Source organism: Bubalus kerabau, chromosome 6 (genome assembly GCF_029407905.1).
Source record: "Bubalus kerabau isolate K-KA32 ecotype Philippines breed swamp buffalo chromosome 6, PCC_UOA_SB_1v2, whole genome shotgun sequence".
NCBI classification, from domain to species: domain Eukaryota; kingdom Metazoa; phylum Chordata; class Mammalia; order Artiodactyla; family Bovidae; genus Bubalus; species Bubalus kerabau.
This window is the reverse complement of record NC_073629.1, coordinates 22,156,780-22,174,853: the sequence shown is the minus strand read 5'-3', so window position 1 is coordinate 22,174,853 and position 18,074 is coordinate 22,156,780. Positions and strand designations below refer to the sequence as shown.

Sequence of the window (18,074 nt, the reverse complement as noted above, 5' to 3'; positions counted from 1 at the left end):
GTGGAGAATGATCCCGTCCAAAATATCAACACTGGAGAAGTTGAGAAACCCTGGTGTAGATCAATATCCATACACCTGAGAGTCGAGAAAACACCAATTCCTGAGTAACTGGATGTGAGATCTGAGGAAAACTGTGGCGGCAGAGAGAACTCCAAGATTTTTGACCTGTGTATAGAGAAGGATGGAGTTGGCATGGACTGAGGTGTGAAAACTGTAGGTGCAGCAGGTTGTAGGGGGAACTCATCCTCTGGGATTTTTCCCAGCAAGAACACTGGAGTGGGTTGCCACCTCTTTCTCCAGGCAGACTCCCTGACCCAGGAACCAAAACCATGGCTCCTGTGTCTTCTACATCGCAGGCAAATTCTTTACCCACTGAGCCATCGGGGAACCCTTATAGCCGGGAAGATCTGTTTTCAAATGGCACTCGGGTCCTCCAGCCCATTGCACGGAAGAGCCAAGCAACTGACACCACGTGGTGGCAAAGGAAAGTACCCCTTTTACTGCAGGAGAACTGGCAGCTGATGCTCAAAAGATCCCAAATCATAGGATGGCTTTCAGGCAAGTGTAAATAAAGACAGTGTGGAGGAGAGGGTCCCAGGGTGTCTGATCAGCTCCCTACAGTCTTCTGACTGGTTGATGGTGAGGTAACAAGGTGAAGTTTCTGGAATCAACATCATCGTTCTGACCCTCTAACCGCTAACGGGTCCACGTGCTTGTGGTCAGCAGTTTCCATCTGGGTTCTGTGAAAACAACCTCGGAATACGCGTCAAACATTGTTATCCATCGATGTCCTAAAGGGAGAAACTACAGGTCCTGTGATGCTGCTATATGACTCATTCATCGTGAAAATTGGTAGCAGGCCTCCTACCCGACTGCTGCTCTTTGTCTCTGCATGTTCTCATGCCTCTACTCACTCATCCTTGAGCCAGACTTTTGGCAACTCAGGGATGGCTCAGGAGACAGAAGTTTTTCTCCACGCCGAACTGGGGAACACTGAGGTGTGGGTTAACCGAGAAAGCCCATTCGGGGATTGCTCGACTTTGGATCCAGAATCCAGTTCGCAGTCTTGGAGCCAGACTCCCGAGAACTTTCCATTCAAGCCCTCTTGGTTGCTGCATCCGCCCGAGTCCTTCTGGACGGTAGAGATGCGGGGTGTCCGTGAGCGGTCCCTTCTCACCCCGGGCACAACGCGTCCCGCCTCCTCCGGGCCCCTGGCCTCCGCTCCAGCTCCCCGGTCCCCAGCGACCTTCTGCTCTATTCACTCCCGGGCACCTCGCTAAGGCGGGTCACCAGTCCAGTTCTGAGGTGCGGCCGGAATGAGGCAACTTGCTCCCGACTTGGGGACCAGGCGGGACTCGAGGGTGCTGGGTGCCTCACCTGCAGGTGCCTTTTCTGGGGGAAGAAGGCAAAGGATGGCCTTAGGAGAGGATTTCTGGCAGTGACGGCGAAGGCTCAAGACTTTAGAGAAGGCGCAAGACCTCCCCGGGGGAGAAAGGGAAACGGTGATTCTCGTCAGAGGCAAGAAGAAGAGTACCCGGACTGTAAATCCCTGGTGGTCTAGTGGCTAGGATTCGGCGCTTTCACCGCCGCGGCCCGGGTTCGATTCCCGGTCAGGGAAACCTTTTGTGCAGCGTTTCATCCCCTGATCACCGTGTCGAGGAAAACTACAGTCGCCGATTCTGACCAGTGTAGTAGGTAGATGAGACGCTGCCGGGTCGAGGGGTCTGGCGGAGTGGGCAGTCGGCGCCGTTCCTGGAACAGCTTTGCGGAGCGCGGTCTGGAAGGACAGCGAGGGCCGCGGGGAGGGCAGGGTGTTGACCGTGAGTGTCGGTGGAGGGATGGGAGGCTGCACTGTGCCCGCGGGCTGTGGGCTCACACTTAACCGGGCACCGGAGAGACTGTGGTTACGGAGGTAGTTTTTCCCAGGATGAGCCTCGTCTACTGCGCTCGGGACCTGCAGATGCCGGGTTCTCCGCTACTGCGAACCGTGTTCGTGCTCTCCGCCGGTATCCCGTGGTTCATGACAGGCGACATCTCTTCCGTGGTGCCTCGCTGTGCTCCGCTCCCCAGATCCAGAGCGGGAGGTGCACCCCCAGCCAGCGCGCCACTGCTTGGAAATAGGGTCTGCATCCCCATCTGCCGGCTTTCCTGTTTCGTCTGGATGTGTCCTGCGTCTTGAGGCACGCCTCCTGTCTGTCCACAAGTGCCAGACGTGCCTTCTCCTGCAGCCTGCAGCCGGCCACGCGCGTGTGGGTGCGCGCGCCCAGCCTCCACCTGCGGGGCTCCGCACTGGTCCGGGCGGTCCCTGCAGGCTGGCCAGGCGGGCATCTGCCGGGGAAAGGCCGCGCGGCCCGGGTGCCGGGAAAGAGTGAGAGCCTCGCTCGGAAGCCTCGCGCTCCACAGTCCCTTTGGAGCCAGGTCAGACGGAGGCACCCCTTCCGGGAATGCGGAGGTCCGAGGCCTGCCTCCGCCAGGAGGCTCCCGGGGCCGGCGCGCCGTATCCCTGGCCCGGCCTAGCCAACTTCCCACCCGGCTAGTCCGTCTCCCTTCTCCTCTTCCACCCCAGCCGTGTTCCTGCGGAGAGTCAGCGCTCCCTCCACGCGCCCCTTGCCCGTCGGCCGCCCACCCCCCAGATATCACCTAGCCGCCTCTCCGGTGCCTGCGGAGGGAGTGGGATCTCTCTTTTCCTGCAACGGGAGGAGAGAGAACGTGCGGACCCAGGTGGCAACCCGTTCCCTTGCGGGTTCTCTGGACTCTGCCCATCGAGGGGCCTAGCTCAGGACCCTGGGTCTCCCGCGGCCCAGGGAGCCGGCCAAGCTGGGGCCTCTCCCACTGCTCCTCAAGAAAGAGCAGGAATGTCCTCCGGGATCCAGAAGAGGCACCCGGGAAAGCATCCTGCACAAGCCGGGATACTGCGCAATGGACCCCTTCGGGGCAACGCTTCCGTCGGCGCGTCCTTCCCTCCGAGGGCTTCGGGCAGACAAGAAATCATCTAGGACGATGAGCTCTCCACTGTCTTGACTGAGACCAGAGGAAAGGAGGGTATCTTCCAGGAGAGCAGCAGCACTGAAGCCTGTGGTCGCAGAGAGGCTTCTGGAGCCAGAGCGCCCTCTCTTCACCAGGGCTATCCAGGGGCTGTAGAAATCTCACCCGGCTGAGTCCGCCTCCTCCCCTGCTTCCTCCTCCTACACCTTCCCCCGTCTCCTACCCCCTCCTCCCGTCTTCGTTTTCTATTCTTGGTGGTCTTCGAGTGCCTCGGGACCTCTCACCTCCGCCACAGATTGCTTTTTTCCGGTAGTTCTGAGCTTCAAGTAAGGAAATGTATGCAAGAGTGTAACGAATGCTCAACAATGGTGACCCCTCTTTTTTTTTTTTTTTTTTTTTTTTTTGAATCAGTAACACTATCTGAATTATCAGGATTGTCTCGTTTGTAACAATTGCATTTTCATTGTCGGAATATACTGATGTACATTTAAACCTTACATGTTGAGTAATGAATGGGTTCTGCTATTTCCTTATGAATAATGATGTGCAGAAGAATATTCTTACACATACATCCTTGGCAATTCTGTAGCATAGAGACTGTTCTTTTATTTATCAGAGGACACTTGCAGGTAGAAAGGTAGAAACTGGCCAGCGAGGTGGTGACTGGGAGGCACGCCAAATGCTGCTCCGTCACAGCCCTGGGGCTCCGTACACTCCCAGTTCCCACGACTCCTTAAGTTATCTTCTGCTCAGGGCTGCCTTCGGATTATAGTCCCTTTTCTTACTCCTTGTGGGTAGAACCACGACATAACTGGACTTGGCGCGTGGAGCAGGCAAAACCAAGCAGTGAAAAGTCTGGGATGAAAAAGTAGCATGAGCACGATGCATTGGCCGGGAATCGAACCCGGGTCTCCCGCGTGGGAGGCGAGAATTCTACCACTGAACCACCAATGCCCCGCTCGTTGGACGTCCTGACGGCTCTCCGGAAAGAATCTCCAAAGCGACTGCGACACCCTCTGCGGGCAAACAAAAGAGATTCCGAAAGAGGCTTACACCGCTGTGTTTGGAAGACAGAGTTCACAGACTGACAGGCACTCGGAGCAAAGGCTTGCCAAGAAGGGCTACAATCATGCAACAGCGTAAAGTGGGAACATTCAAGTGAAAATATAAAAATATCGGCGTTATCAGCTCACACCACAACTCTGAGAAAGACTCTTTTATGACCATACCACAGACCCCTGCAGAAGATACATCGGAAATCCATCCAGATCCCTTGTTTATGACCCTCAGCCTCAGATTCTTACCTTAGAGGGTCTGAGAAAATTATTCAACTTGCTAGGTTAGGCAAGTGAAATTCTAATCCAGGTATGAAATAAGAAACAGAGGCAGAATCAGACTGTAATCAGAGGACGGAAAGGGCCAGAATCTAAATAGAGATAATGAAGAAATACACCATTTTTTGGTATAAAATAGCGAGGCAGTCTTGTAAGCATTACAACAATAATATGTGTCAGCTTTCTAAGGCGTTCAAAGCATTTCGATGGATAGGTGATATGCATAACCATTTAAAGATTAATTAATACTGTTTGCAACCAATGTTTGATTAAATGGAAGCATCTGATCGCCTAAATTGGACTCTGTGTTGTGCTGAGTTTTAGCATTTGAGACTCTGAGATGCATATGGGGCGTACGTAGGCTTTGGTGTTTTGGTTGTATAAGGAACAGACTAAATTCCAGAAAAGTATTGATAGGTGAAATGTTAACATGTTGGTCCTCTGATGGGACTGAAGTACAGAGTGATGTCTTTCCCTACTTTTCCCTGAGGTATTTACACCAAGGCTTTGGTGGTTCAGTGGTAGGATTCTTGCCTCCTGCACTGGAGATTTGGGTTCGATTCCTGAGCTAATGTATGTGAGATTTCGTGTCGGCTCACCCACAACTTAGGTTTCCACCAATACCTAAGGCGGTATAAGGGAGGAAAAGAGCAACAGGTACCACTCATTGTAACTCTTAGAAAGTGCTCTCAACATTGCATATTTTGCAGCCCTCACATACTGTGAAGAGAGCATGTCTTTGAAGCTCCAAGTGTGTTTGCTGAATCCCTGGTTTTGGAAAACCTGAAACTAAAACCATTGTTACTTTTATCCTATCTTCTAGAAATGAAGATCAGGGAAAGACAGTAGCTGTAGCGGGAGAAGTGTTAGGGGTCCAGGAAGAAGGATGCTTTGTCCGAGCAGTTCCTTCGCAGATACAAGAAGATGGAGAGTGGAGCTTCTGACCTTCCTCGTGAGGTAGATCCCAGTTCTCAGATCTTGGTAAAATTCTAGATAGGAAACAATTTGTCTAGCCAGAGAAAAGTGGAGAGCCGGCCAAAAGGCACATGCATTGGCCGGGAATCGAACCCGGGTCTCCCGCGTGGGAGGCGAGAATTCTACCACTGAACCACCAATGCCTTGGCTTTTTATCGTGGACTAGATCTCCTCAGGAAGTGGCTCAGGAAGGACTTTTTTTTTTTTTTTTTTTTTTTGGAACAGGTTTCTTCAGTAGAGAGGTAGAGAAAAGCTTAAGGGGGAAAAAAAAAAACCGACAAAAAAAAGCACCCGGTTAGTTAGGCATTCTCTGTTGGTTATACTGGACATAAACTTCTGTGCCAGGAGGATGAGAGAGTATATACAAAGAGGCTAACAAGATCTGGTTTGGACAACAGGATGGCTGGTGGTGAGGGTAAACACACCAGGTAAGGGTCGGAACGGATTTGGGTGTGTTCTGGTGACTGATGGAAACACTCGAGAGACAGTGCCCACTGCTCTTAGGGAGACGCTGTGCCTGGGTCTGCTCATAGAGCTGAAGCAGAGGGTGGTATGTGATGCTGAAAGGGAGCTCGATGGTGTGTTGCATTTTAGCATTTGTGACTCTCAGACTTATAGGAGGCATTGACTTGTGAATTAGGAGTTGTGAGTTGAGGTTTGCAGTTTAGAAAGAGGTGCGGGAATACATGTCGATCTGGTTGATGTGGGTGGTAAATGAAAGCATGCTGGCCAGAGGCGGTGTGAACCCTGGTGTTGGACAGAGGGCAGACACAGCCAAAGTTCTTCAAGGTCCAGGTGATGGTCAATTTCCTTGTTGAGCTCAAGTTTATGACTCAGCCTCCACCTAGCTTGGCTTCTCAGCAAGAGAACCATAACTGCATATCTGCAGCTCCTATCTTTCAAAAAGTCATAATGATTCCTAAGTCCCAACATGTGAGGGAGTCCCCACGCCAGGTTCCTTTCTTCAGTGTAAATACCTCAGGGAAAAGTAGGGAAAGACATCACTCTGTACTTCAGTCCCATCAGAGGACCAACATGTTAACATTTCACCTATCAATACTTTTCTGGAATTTAGTCTGTTCCTTATACAACCAAAACACCAAAGCCTACGTACGCCCCATATGCATCTCAGAGTCTCAAATGCTAAAACTCAGCACAACACAGAGTCCAATTTAGGCGATCAGATGCTTCCATTTAATCAAACATTGGTTGCAAACAGTATTAATTAATCTTTAAATGGTTATGCATATCACCTATCCATCGAAATGCTTTGAACGCCTTAGAAAGCTGACACATATTATTGTTGTAATGCTTACAAGACTGCCTCGCTATTTTATACCAAAAAATGGTGTATTTCTTCATTATCTCTATTTAGATTCTGGCCCTTTCCGTCCTCTGATTACAGTCTGATTCTGCCTCTGTTTCTTATTTCATACCTGGATTAGAATTTCACTTGCCTAACCTAGCAAGTTGAATAATTTTCTCAGACCCTCTAAGGTAAGAATCTGAGGCTGAGGGTCATAAACAAGGGATCTGGATGGATTTCCGATGTATCTTCTGCAGGGGTCTGTGGTATGGTCATAAAAGAGTCTTTCTCAGAGTTGTGGTGTGAGCTGATAACGCCGATATTTTTATATTTTCACTTGAATGTTCCCACTTTACGCTGTTGCATGATTGTAGCCCTTCTTGGCAAGCCTTTGCTCCGAGTGCCTGTCAGTCTGTGAACTCTGTCTTCCAAACACAGCGGTGTAAGCCTCTTTCGGAATCTCTTTTGTTTGCCCGCAGAGGGTGTCGCAGTCGCTTTGGAGATTCTTTCCGGAGAGCCGTCAGGACGTCCAACGAGCGGGGCATTGGTGGTTCAGTGGTAGAATTCTCGCCTCCCACGCGGGAGACCCGGGTTCGATTCCCGGCCAATGCATCGTGCTCATGCTACTTTTTCATCCCAGACTTTTCACTGCTTGGTTTTGCCTGCTCCACGCGCCAAGTCCAGTTATGTCGTGGTTCTACCCACAAGGAGTAAGAAAAGGGACTATAATCCGAAGGCAGCCCTGAGCAGAAGATAACTTAAGGAGTCGTGGGAACTGGGAGTGTACGGAGCCCCAGGGCTGTGACGGAGCAGCATTTGGCGTGCCTCCCAGTCACCACCTCGCTGGCCAGTTTCTACCTTTCTACCTGCAAGTGTCCTCTGATAAATAAAAGAACAGTCTCTATGCTACAGAATTGCCAAGGATGTATGTGTAAGAATATTCTTCTGCACATCATTATTCATAAGGAAATAGCAGAACCCATTCATTACTCAACATGTAAGGTTTAAATGTACATCAGTATATTCCGACAATGAAAATGCAATTGTTACAAACGAGACAATCCTGATAATTCAGATAGTGTTACTGATTCAAAAAAAAAAAAAAAAAAAAAAAAGAGGGGTCACCATTGTTGAGCATTCGTTACACTCTTGCATACATTTCCTTACTTGAAGCTCAGAACTACCGGAAAAAAGCAATCTGTGGCGGAGGTGAGAGGTCCCGAGGCACTCGAAGACCACCAAGAATAGAAAACGAAGACGGGAGGAGGGGGTAGGAGACGGGGGAAGGTGTAGGAGGAGGAAGCAGGGGAGGAGGCGGACTCAGCCGGGTGAGATTTCTACAGCCCCTGGATAGCCCTGGTGAAGAGAGGGCGCTCTGGCTCCAGAAGCCTCTCTGCGACCACAGGCTTCAGTGCTGCTGCTCTCCTGGAAGATACCCTCCTTTCCTCTGGTCTCAGTCAAGACAGTGGAGAGCTCATCGTCCTAGATGATTTCTTGTCTGCCCGAAGCCCTCGGAGGGAAGGACGCGCCGACGGAAGCGTTGCCCCGAAGGGGTCCATTGCGCAGTATCCCGGCTTGTGCAGGATGCTTTCCCGGGTGCCTCTTCTGGATCCCGGAGGACATTCCTGCTCTTTCTTGAGGAGCAGTGGGAGAGGCCCCAGCTTGGCCGGCTCCCTGGGCCGCGGGAGACCCAGGGTCCTGAGCTAGGCCCCTCGATGGGCAGAGTCCAGAGAACCCGCAAGGGAACGGGTTGCCACCTGGGTCCGCACGTTCTCTCTCCTCCCGTTGCAGGAAAAGAGAGATCCCACTCCCTCCGCAGGCACCGGAGAGGCGGCTAGGTGATATCTGGGGGGTGGGCGGCCGACGGGCAAGGGGCGCGTGGAGGGAGCGCTGACTCTCCGCAGGAACACGGCTGGGGTGGAAGAGGAGAAGGGAGACGGACTAGCCGGGTGGGAAGTTGGCTAGGCCGGGCCAGGGATACGGCGCGCCGGCCCCGGGAGCCTCCTGGCGGAGGCAGGCCTCGGACCTCCGCATTCCCGGAAGGGGTGCCTCCGTCTGACCTGGCTCCAAAGGGACTGTGGAGCGCGAGGCTTCCGAGCGAGGCTCTCACTCTTTCCCGGCACCCGGGCCGCGCGGCCTTTCCCCGGCAGATGCCCGCCTGGCCAGCCTGCAGGGACCGCCCGGACCAGTGCGGAGCCCCGCAGGTGGAGGCTGGGCGCGCGCACCCACACGCGCGTGGCCGGCTGCAGGCTGCAGGAGAAGGCACGTCTGGCACTTGTGGACAGACAGGAGGCGTGCCTCAAGACGCAGGACACATCCAGACGAAACAGGAAAGCCGGCAGATGGGGATGCAGACCCTATTTCCAAGCAGTGGCGCGCTGGCTGGGGGTGCACCTCCCGCTCTGGATCTGGGGAGCGGAGCACAGCGAGGCACCACGGAAGAGATGTCGCCTGTCATGAACCACGGGATACCGGCGGAGAGCACGAACACGGTTCGCAGTAGCGGAGAACCCGGCATCTGCAGGTCCCGAGCGCAGTAGACGAGGCTCATCCTGGGAAAAACTACCTCCGTAACCACAGTCTCTCCGGTGCCCGGTTAAGTGTGAGCCCACAGCCCGCGGGCACAGTGCAGCCTCCCATCCCTCCACCGACACTCACGGTCAACACCCTGCCCTCCCCGCGGCCCTCGCTGTCCTTCCAGACCGCGCTCCGCAAAGCTGTTCCAGGAACGGCGCCGACTGCCCACTCCGCCAGACCCCTCGACCCGGCAGCGTCTCATCTACCTACTACACTGGTCAGAATCGGCGACTGTAGTTTTCCTCGACACGGTGATCAGGGGATGAAACGCTGCACAAAAGGTTTCCCTGACCGGGAATCGAACCCGGGCCGCGGCGGTGAAAGCGCCGAATCCTAGCCACTAGACCACCAGGGATTTACAGTCCGGGTACTCTTCTTCTTGCCTCTGACGAGAATCACCGTTTCCCTTTCTCCCCCGGGGAGGTCTTGCGCCTTCTCTAAAGTCTTGAGCCTTCGCCGTCACTGCCAGAAATCCTCTCCTAAGGCCATCCTTTGCCTTCTTCCCCCAGAAAAGGCACCTGCAGGTGAGGCACCCAGCACCCTCGAGTCCCGCCTGGTCCCCAAGTCGGGAGCAAGTTGCCTCATTCCGGCCGCACCTCAGAACTGGACTGGTGACCCGCCTTAGCGAGGTGCCCGGGAGTGAATAGAGCAGAAGGTCGCTGGGGACCGGGGAGCTGGAGCGGAGGCCAGGGGCCCGGAGGAGGCGGGACGCGTTGTGCCCGGGGTGAGAAGGGACCGCTCACGGACACCCCGCATCTCTACCGTCCAGAAGGACTCGGGCGGATGCAGCAACCAAGAGGGCTTGAATGGAAAGTTCTCGGGAGTCTGGCTCCAAGACTGCGAACTGGATTCTGGATCCAAAGTCGAGCAATCCCCGAATGGGCTTTCTCGGTTAACCCACACCTCAGTGTTCCCCAGTTCGGCGTGGAGAAAAACTTCTGTCTCCTGAGCCATCCCTGAGTTGCCAAAAGTCTGGCTCAAGGATGAGTGAGTAGAGGCATGAGAACATGCAGAGACAAAGAGCAGCAGTCGGGTAGGAGGCCTGCTACCAATTTTCACGATGAATGAGTCATATAGCAGCATCACAGGACCTGTAGTTTCTCCCTTTAGGACATCGATGGATAACAATGTTTGACGCGTATTCCGAGGTTGTTTTCACAGAACCCAGATGGAAACTGCTGACCACAAGCACGTGGACCCGTTAGCGGTTAGAGGGTCAGAACGATGATGTTGATTCCAGAAACTTCACCTTGTTACCTCACCATCAACCAGTCAGAAGACTGTAGGGAGCTGATCAGACACCCTGGGACCCTCTCCTCCACACTGTCTTTATTTACACTTGCCTGAAAGCCATCCTATGATTTGGGATCTTTTGAGCATCAGCTGCCAGTTCTCCTGCAGTAAAAGGGGTACTTTCCTTTGCCACCACGTGGTGTCAGTTGCTTGGCTCTTCCGTGCAATGGGCTGGAGGACCCGAGTGCCATTTGAAAACAGATCTTCCCGGCTATAAGGGTTCCCCGATGGCTCAGTGGGTAAAGAATTTGCCTGCGATGTAGAAGACACAGGAGCCATGGTTTTGGTTCCTGGGTCAGGGAGTCTGCCTGGAGAAAGAGGTGGCAACCCACTCCAGTGTTCTTGCTGGGAAAAATCCCAGAGGATGAGTTCCCCCTACAACCTGCTGCACCTACAGTTTTCACACCTCAGTCCATGCCAACTCCATCCTTCTCTATACACAGGTCAAAAATCTTGGAGTTCTCTCTGCCGCCACAGTTTTCCTCAGATCTCACATCCAGTTACTCAGGAATTGGTGTTTTCTCGACTCTCAGGTGTATGGATATTGATCTACACCAGGGTTTCTCAACTTCTCCAGTGTTGATATTTTGGACGGGATCATTCTCCACGGGATGGGACTCTGCCTGAGGACCGAAGCATGGTTAATGATCCCCCCTCCTCACCCTTCCTCCAACTAAATGCCAGGGAGAAACTCTCCATCCCCCTTCCCCCAGTCTTAAAAAGTAAAAGATGTTTCCACACAGGGCCTAGTGTCATAGAGCGGGCAGGGAGTGAGGGTGGGAGCCCAAGCGCTCATGATAGAGAACTTTAGTGATGTGCCCAGTCTCTCCTGTTCCTGGCCTCCGAAGTTGGGCAGATGACTCTCCTGGTCAGGGTGCAGCGGTGGTTTCAACTCGGCCCCCTGCTCATCTAGACATTAGGATGGAAGATTTTCATCTCAAGATCGCGTGGTTTTTCCTGCCATGAAGCCTTTTCTTTGTCTCCATCCTTGAAATCAACCTCTTTTGAGCCTGCCCATTAGGGGCTGCCAGGAATAAGTCTGGGTCTTCTCAGTGAGGCTCCTCTCACCCCTTCCAGAATTTCACCTGTCTCTGAGTACAGCCTGTAGAGAAACTTTACCGGCTACATTATTTGGGCTTCCCTGAGGAGGAAGTGCATGTGAAGAATAGGGTTTGAGTGGGGTGTCCAATACATGAGGCCACACCTCCAGCCACACTGGCAAACAGCCTTCTCCTCTCCCAGGCGGCCCCACCCACTGGGAGTTCCATACTGGGTCAGCCTGAGCTCCTGAAACACCCAAGCCAGGAGGGACACCTAGGGGAAACCAGATGTCCACTTCAGTCCTGTCCCCAAGGAACCCCAAAAGGGTCCTGACTGAGAAACAAGGCAGTGAATCCTCTCTTATTAGGTAGGCGGAAGAGAGATCAAAGAGAAAATGAAGAAAATCTTATGAAGTTTCAGCATCTAGAGTTACCAATGAAGGTGGATTATCCCCCTGGCTGGTGAAGGGGAATGGAGTCCCCTTGTCCAGTCTGCCCAAATAGACAAAGCAGACAAGGATGGCCTGGCTACCAGTGAGTAGGGAATCCCCAGTCTTCCCATCTGCTAGTACTCGAGCTGCCCTAGGCATGATTTCCATACATTTCCAGGATGCAGTTAACTGAATTCTTTTTATTTTCCCAACTGCTCTTATTTGACTGAAAGGATTGAGCAGGTGTGGAGCACTACAGCAAGGAAAGCAAGTATTATTGAGAGTGTCTCATTTCTCTCCCACCCACCCCTTTAAAATTCATTGCACTTTCCCAAGTAGGGTCCCCAGGTTGGGCCCATTTTACTTTTAATGCACAGCTGGTAGAATCTAAGAAGAGTCTATGAGGTTCATGGACGACTATTTGAAGTATGGTACTCATTTTTATTGAAACGTGCATTCCAAAAAGAAATGAACGAATCAATCTCACCCGAGCCTTATCTAGAAAAATAAAAGGGAAAGAAGAATTACATATAAATGTATGCAAAATGTCATAAGATGGCCTTAAGCATCTCTATTTCCACTAAAGTCCTTCTTTCCTGGATATGATCAACAGTGGCTTCTCTTTCCCCCAAATCTGACATCCAGGGCCAGACCCTAAGATCGGTTTCCAGGCTCCAGCCTATTATCCCTTCTCTCTATCTCCTGTTCTCCCTCATCTTCTTTTATGCGCACAAAACAAAACAAGAGCTCTCGCCTAACTTTCAGTTTTCAACATCACACCCAATGATCAACTTTGCAAATTAGGTACCCTCCATTGGAGTCTCTTTCCCTAGAAAGAAGAGGAAATGTTAAATAGCACAAAGTTTTGTACTTTCCACAGTTAGAAATTACCGAAGAAAACTTTCTCTTGATCAAAGGTCTGAAAAGTGAGCTAACTTCCTGCTGTCTGCTCACCCCTCCTTCACCACCAGCACCCCTCAACTTGCATCTGGAAATGCAAACTGCTTTGGCACTTGCACATCTTTCTTGCAAGTTCTCCAGCCCTGTGGGCATCTGGGCATTTGTCTCCCCAGAGGCCACAGTAGAGGAGATTTGCCACAAAGGGGCAGCCCGTACCTGTGAGGAAGGGCTGGTGTCCCACAGCAAAAGGAGAGGCGGAAGCAATGCCTGGGTGACGGTTGCATGAATCATTACATGTGCAAAATGTATCATTCGGTGTGGGAATGAACAGAACAGGAAAACTTGCTCTACCTGACTATAAGAGTTACTATGACCTCCTATAGATCAGCAATGTGCAAGTGGTATCAGGGTACACAAATAGAAAACCGACTGATTTGAGAGATTTGAAACCCATAGCTCAATAATGTGAATGAGTTTTCAGGAATAGCAGTTCAATAGGGAGAGGAAATAGGTTTGATATTGGGGATGGGGCAGCTTTATTTCTATCTCACAGACAAGAATCAGTCTGAGTTACATTGTAAACCAAGACATAAAAGTTAATGGTAGAAGGCATTTTGAGGATACTTTGTGATTTGGTCATAGGCGAAGATTTACTAAGCAGGACACAAATAATGTATTAAAATAAAACCAAGACAAATGATAAATTAGACTTCAACAATGTTAACCATATCTTGTTGGTCAAAGATGCTACTAAAGTGGAAAGTGAAAGTGAAAGTGAAGTCGCTCAGTCCTGTCCGACTCTTAGCAACCCCATGGACTGCAGCCTACCAGGCCGCTCTGTCCATGGGATTTTCCAGGCGAGAGTACTGGAGTGGGGTGCCAAAAAGCAAGCTACAAAGAGGGAGAAAATATTAACAAAAGATAGCTTACAATCCTGCCTCCCCGTGATTATAATATATAATGACCTCCTCCCGTCCAATAATATTCTTTACCAGCTGAGCCACAAGGGAAGCCCAAGAATACCGGACTGGATACTATCCCTTCCCAGGGGATCTTCAAAATCTAGGAATTGAACCAGGGTCTCCTACATCACAGGCAGATTCTTAGTATCAGGAAAGTCCTATCTTCAAGGAACATACAACCAACTTTTTCCAGATGGGTGAAAGATAATGAACAGGTACGTCAGAAAAGATGATGTGCACATGACCAACAAAGCATACAAGGAGCAGTCAGTGTTTTTAGCTGTTAGAGAAATGGATATCAGAACCACACTGAGATACCACTAATCTTAGTAGCATGGCTAAAATTATAAGGAGGGCAAACACAAACAGTCTTGCAAAAATGTGGAATAACTACAACTCTCATTCATAGTGTTGGGGGTAATATAAAATGGTACAACTGCTTTGGGGAAAGCTTTGGTAGTTTTCATAAGGATACTCTTTGGTACCATCAATTCTTCACCTAGTTTGTTTGTTTGTTTGTTTCCCTAAGGGAAATGAGAACCTATGTCCACAACATCTCTTGTGGAGAGAATGCTCAAAGCAGCTTCATTCACAATAGTCAATACTGGAAACAGCTCAAATGCTGTCTATAGAGTGAATGGTAACACAGACCGTGCTGTGTTACTGCCATGGCATATATCTTAACAATGAAAGAGAAATGACATCTGCTTTACACAACAATGGATAAAGTCAGAGATATTATACAGATAAAGAAGTGTAGAAAAGCATATTTCCACTATGGTTGCATTTCCATGACGTTTTAGAAGAGGCAAACATACAAATGAAAGGAGCCTGGACAGTGATGATCAACAAACAAATCAGAGGCCAATGACAATGATTTTAATGATTCCTCATTGCTGATTGAATTGTCACTAAATTCAGGCAAAGGGGACAATGATAGTATGATGAGGAGTTTCCTTGTTGGCCCAGTCTGATAGATGAAACTGTTGAGGCACTGTCAAAGTCCAAATACAGCAGAAGTAAAAACACGGGGTCACCAAAACAACAATTAGTAATGGTTGACGGTGCCCGAAAAGATGGTTCAGGAAAAGGGAGTGTTCCAACAAATTATGGAAGGAGGCTCAAAGGTGTACTGTTACAAAGCAGCTTTACAGTGAGGAGGCAATGACTGTTTATTCTTCACTGTGATTGGTTATATCAGAGTTTTCCTTGTGATGGGGATATGGTGAAAAGTGGTTACCTCCTATCATTTTTTGTGAACAGTTTTGTTTTGTTTATGGTTTACAGAGGCATAAACAAGAATGGCCCAAGGTAAGTTTCACTCATTTTGCAAAATAAGGGAGCTTTTACATGCACAACTAAACAGTTTCCTTTACTAGGGGAATCTTCAAGTCTGATCTCCATTTGTGATTGACCCAAACTCCCCGCTTTGGGTCCTGCTCTCCGTATAAGGTTCCTGTCTGTCGCCAGCAAAGCTGTGGTCAGGTGGAAGAATCACATGTTCGCTGTTTCCACTAGTTGGTTGTCAGAGCAGAGGGTGCTGTCGTCACCGTTCTTCATCACTTATAAGCGGTGATTGTTAAGTTCCTCCAGTAGTCCCGGCCTGATGGATACCGTTTGTCTAGTGAGTGGCTGCCCACAGGCATTTAAGATCCTTGAGAGTGTAAAACGAAGGGCACTAGAGAGGTTAGTACGAGGACTAGGAAGGGAACAATGGCCAAGGACTGAAAAAGTCCTCGGAGCAGAGATTCCCAGGAGTCCAGAAGAAACCGGCAAAACAAGTCTAGGGAGGAGGAGTCGCCTATCTGATACAAGTTTTATCGGGTCTTTGTCCTGCCCATCTTGAGTAACAAAGAAACTGGGCTTTCCACCAATTACAGCACAGGCGGCTCCTTGCTGGGCTTCCCTCTGTCACAGCAGCACAGAAGGAGAAACCACCGCCTTCAGTTTCCTTCAGCTCACACCAGGGATGAGAACGTTGAGACGAGTACTCTGTGGGGTTACAATTGTGCAAGTTTCCAGCCGAAGTAAAAAGGAGGCAGCCATCAGGAGTGACGGATGAGAGTGCCGTGACTCGGATTCGAACCGAGGTTGCTGCGGCCACAACGCAGAGTACTAACCACTATACGATCACGGCGCGCCACGGCTCCTGCCGCCGTCGCAGCCTTTGCTCTTATAAGGCGGACGTAAATTCCTTCCAGTCACTGAGCTGTAGCTGGACGACAACAGGTATTCGTAGACTTTCTTTCATCTGCGCTCTGTTATCCAGTCCGCTCCTCTCAATTTTGATACATGGTGACTAAATCAAAACAGACACCAAATCTTGCCTCCCCAAACAGGCACGTGCCTCTGCACAGACCTCCTGGGAAGTCTCTTTATCCTGGTCCCCACCTCGCCGGCTTCTTTCCCGGCTCGTCGCGTTTGTCCCTTCGGACCGACCCCCGGCACCCCTGGTTCCCGCTCCCGCCCCACCGACCGCGGACCAGCGGAGGGAGGGCAGCGCCAGCGAAGCAATCGGAGAGCCGTCACAGGGCCCACCGGGGGTTCAGCTTCCCTCAGGCCACCTCGGCTCAGGCCCGGGGCGTCTCGGGGGCGCTGCATCTGCGGCGGGTGTGGAGCCAGGCGCTGGCTTCGGAATCGCCCGACTCCCGGCTTCCCCACGAGAATCAGCGCGCTGCGTCGAAGTCAGTTCTCCGGCTGTCCGAGGGTTTGAGCCGGTGTCGTTGTGCACGGAAAGGCGTGTGGCTCCGCCTGGCGTGGAAGGGCTACGTTTCTTCTCTATGGGGTTGAGAGAAATGTGCCACTCGTCAGTCTCTGTGGCGCAATCGGTTAGCGCGTTCGGCTGTTAACCGAAAGGTTGGTGGTTCGAGCCCACCCAGGGACGCCTTCCGCTTACACCTTTCTAGGAAGTGAAAGCTTTTTGGTTCTTTCTTTTCTGCCCATCCTCTACTGTAAAGGCGGGAAAGGGCCCCTTCACTCCTACCCTCTTGGCTTTTCTTTCCTGTCCACCTCACAGGGACATAAGGCGGGATCAGAAGGCCATCACCGAGCTGGATAGAAGAACTCATCTGGAAAATAGGTCCCCTGGAAATTCCTGAGATGTCATAGTTCCTTTCTGAATTGCTTTTAACGAGGGAGTTACTACTGTCTTTTTTTTTTTTTTTTTTTTTTTTTTTTTGCGCGTACTGTTAACACTATTTATTTAACACTTTCCATCTGCTTTCATGGTTACAAATAATGCTGTACATTATTGTACATACATCGTTGGCCCCTTGTACAAGGTCTTCTGTAGCGACAAGTCCTGGAAGGGCAATTGCTCTATCACACGGTGTTTACAATGCATAGTGTGATCAATGCCAAGAAATAGAGGTAAACAATAGAATTGGAAAGACCAGAGATCTCTTCAAGAAAATTAGAGATACCAAGGGAACATTTCATGCAAAGATGCGCACAATAAAGGAGAGAAATGGTATGGACCTAACAGAAGCAGAAGATATTAAGAAGACATGGCAAGAATACACAGAAGAACTGTACAAAAAAGATCTTCATGACCCAGATAACTCCTTTTCCTATTTGGAACCAGTCTGTTCTTCCATGTCCAGTTTTAACTGTTACTCAAGAGGTAGGTCAGGTGGTCTGGTATTCCCATCTCTTGAAGAATTTTCCACAGTTTAGTGTGACCCACACAGTCAAAGGCTTTGGCATAGTCAATAAAGCAGAAATAGATGTTTTTCTGGAACTCTCTTGCTTTTTCCATGATCCAGTGGAGGTTGGCAATTTGATCTCTGGTTCCTCTGCCTTTTCTAAAACCAGCTTGAACATCTGGAAGTTCACAGTTCACGTATTGCTGAAGCCTTGCTTGGAGAATTTTGAGCATTACTTTACTAGCATGTGAGATGAGTGTAATTGTGCGGTAGTTTGAGCATTCTTTGGCATTGCCTTTCTTTGGGATTGGAATGAAAACTGGCCTTTTCCAGTCCTGTGGCCACTGCTGAGTTTTCCACATTTGCTGGCATATTGAGTGCAGCACTTTCACAGCATCATCTTTCAGGATTTGAAATAGCCCCACTGGAATTCCATCACCTCCACTAGCTTTGTTCACAATGATGCTTTCTAAGGCCCACTTGACTTCACATTCCAGGATGTCTGGCTCTAGGTCAGTGATCACACCATCGTGATTATCTGGGTCATGAAGATCTTTTTTGTACAGTTCTTCTGTGTATTCCTGCCACCTCTTCTTAATATCTACTGCTTCTATTAGGTCCATACCA

At 50.4% G+C, this 18,074-nt stretch overlaps 7 non-coding genes across 7 annotated transcripts; 3 read left to right on the top strand and 4 right to left on the bottom strand.

Annotated features, from left to right (window-relative positions):
- The first annotated feature begins 1,546 nt into the window (after positions 1 to 1,546).
- Positions 1,547 to 1,618, top strand: TRNAE-UUC (transfer RNA glutamic acid (anticodon UUC)). Its single transcript has one exon. It is a non-coding gene; the product is annotated as a tRNA-Glu (tRNA).
- Positions 1,619 to 3,868: 2,250 nt separating this feature from the next.
- On the bottom strand, positions 3,869 to 3,939 carry TRNAG-CCC (transfer RNA glycine (anticodon CCC)). The gene has a single exon. It is a non-coding gene; the product is annotated as a tRNA-Gly (tRNA).
- A 1,427-nt stretch (positions 3,940 to 5,366) lies between these two features.
- On the bottom strand, positions 5,367 to 5,437 carry TRNAG-CCC (transfer RNA glycine (anticodon CCC)). The gene has a single exon. It is a non-coding gene; the product is annotated as a tRNA-Gly (tRNA).
- Positions 5,438 to 7,141: 1,704 nt separating this feature from the next.
- Positions 7,142 to 7,212, top strand: TRNAG-CCC (transfer RNA glycine (anticodon CCC)). Its single transcript has one exon. It is a non-coding gene; the product is annotated as a tRNA-Gly (tRNA).
- Positions 7,213 to 9,460: 2,248 nt separating this feature from the next.
- TRNAE-UUC (transfer RNA glutamic acid (anticodon UUC)) lies at positions 9,461 to 9,532 on the bottom strand. Its single transcript has one exon. It is a non-coding gene; the product is annotated as a tRNA-Glu (tRNA).
- A 6,336-nt stretch (positions 9,533 to 15,868) lies between these two features.
- On the bottom strand, positions 15,869 to 15,940 carry TRNAH-GUG (transfer RNA histidin (anticodon GUG)). Its single transcript has one exon. It is a non-coding gene; the product is annotated as a tRNA-His (tRNA).
- Positions 15,941 to 16,613: 673 nt separating this feature from the next.
- TRNAN-GUU (transfer RNA asparagine (anticodon GUU)) lies at positions 16,614 to 16,687 on the top strand. Its single transcript has one exon. It is a non-coding gene; the product is annotated as a tRNA-Asn (tRNA).
- The last annotated feature ends 1,387 nt before the right edge of the window (positions 16,688 to 18,074 follow it).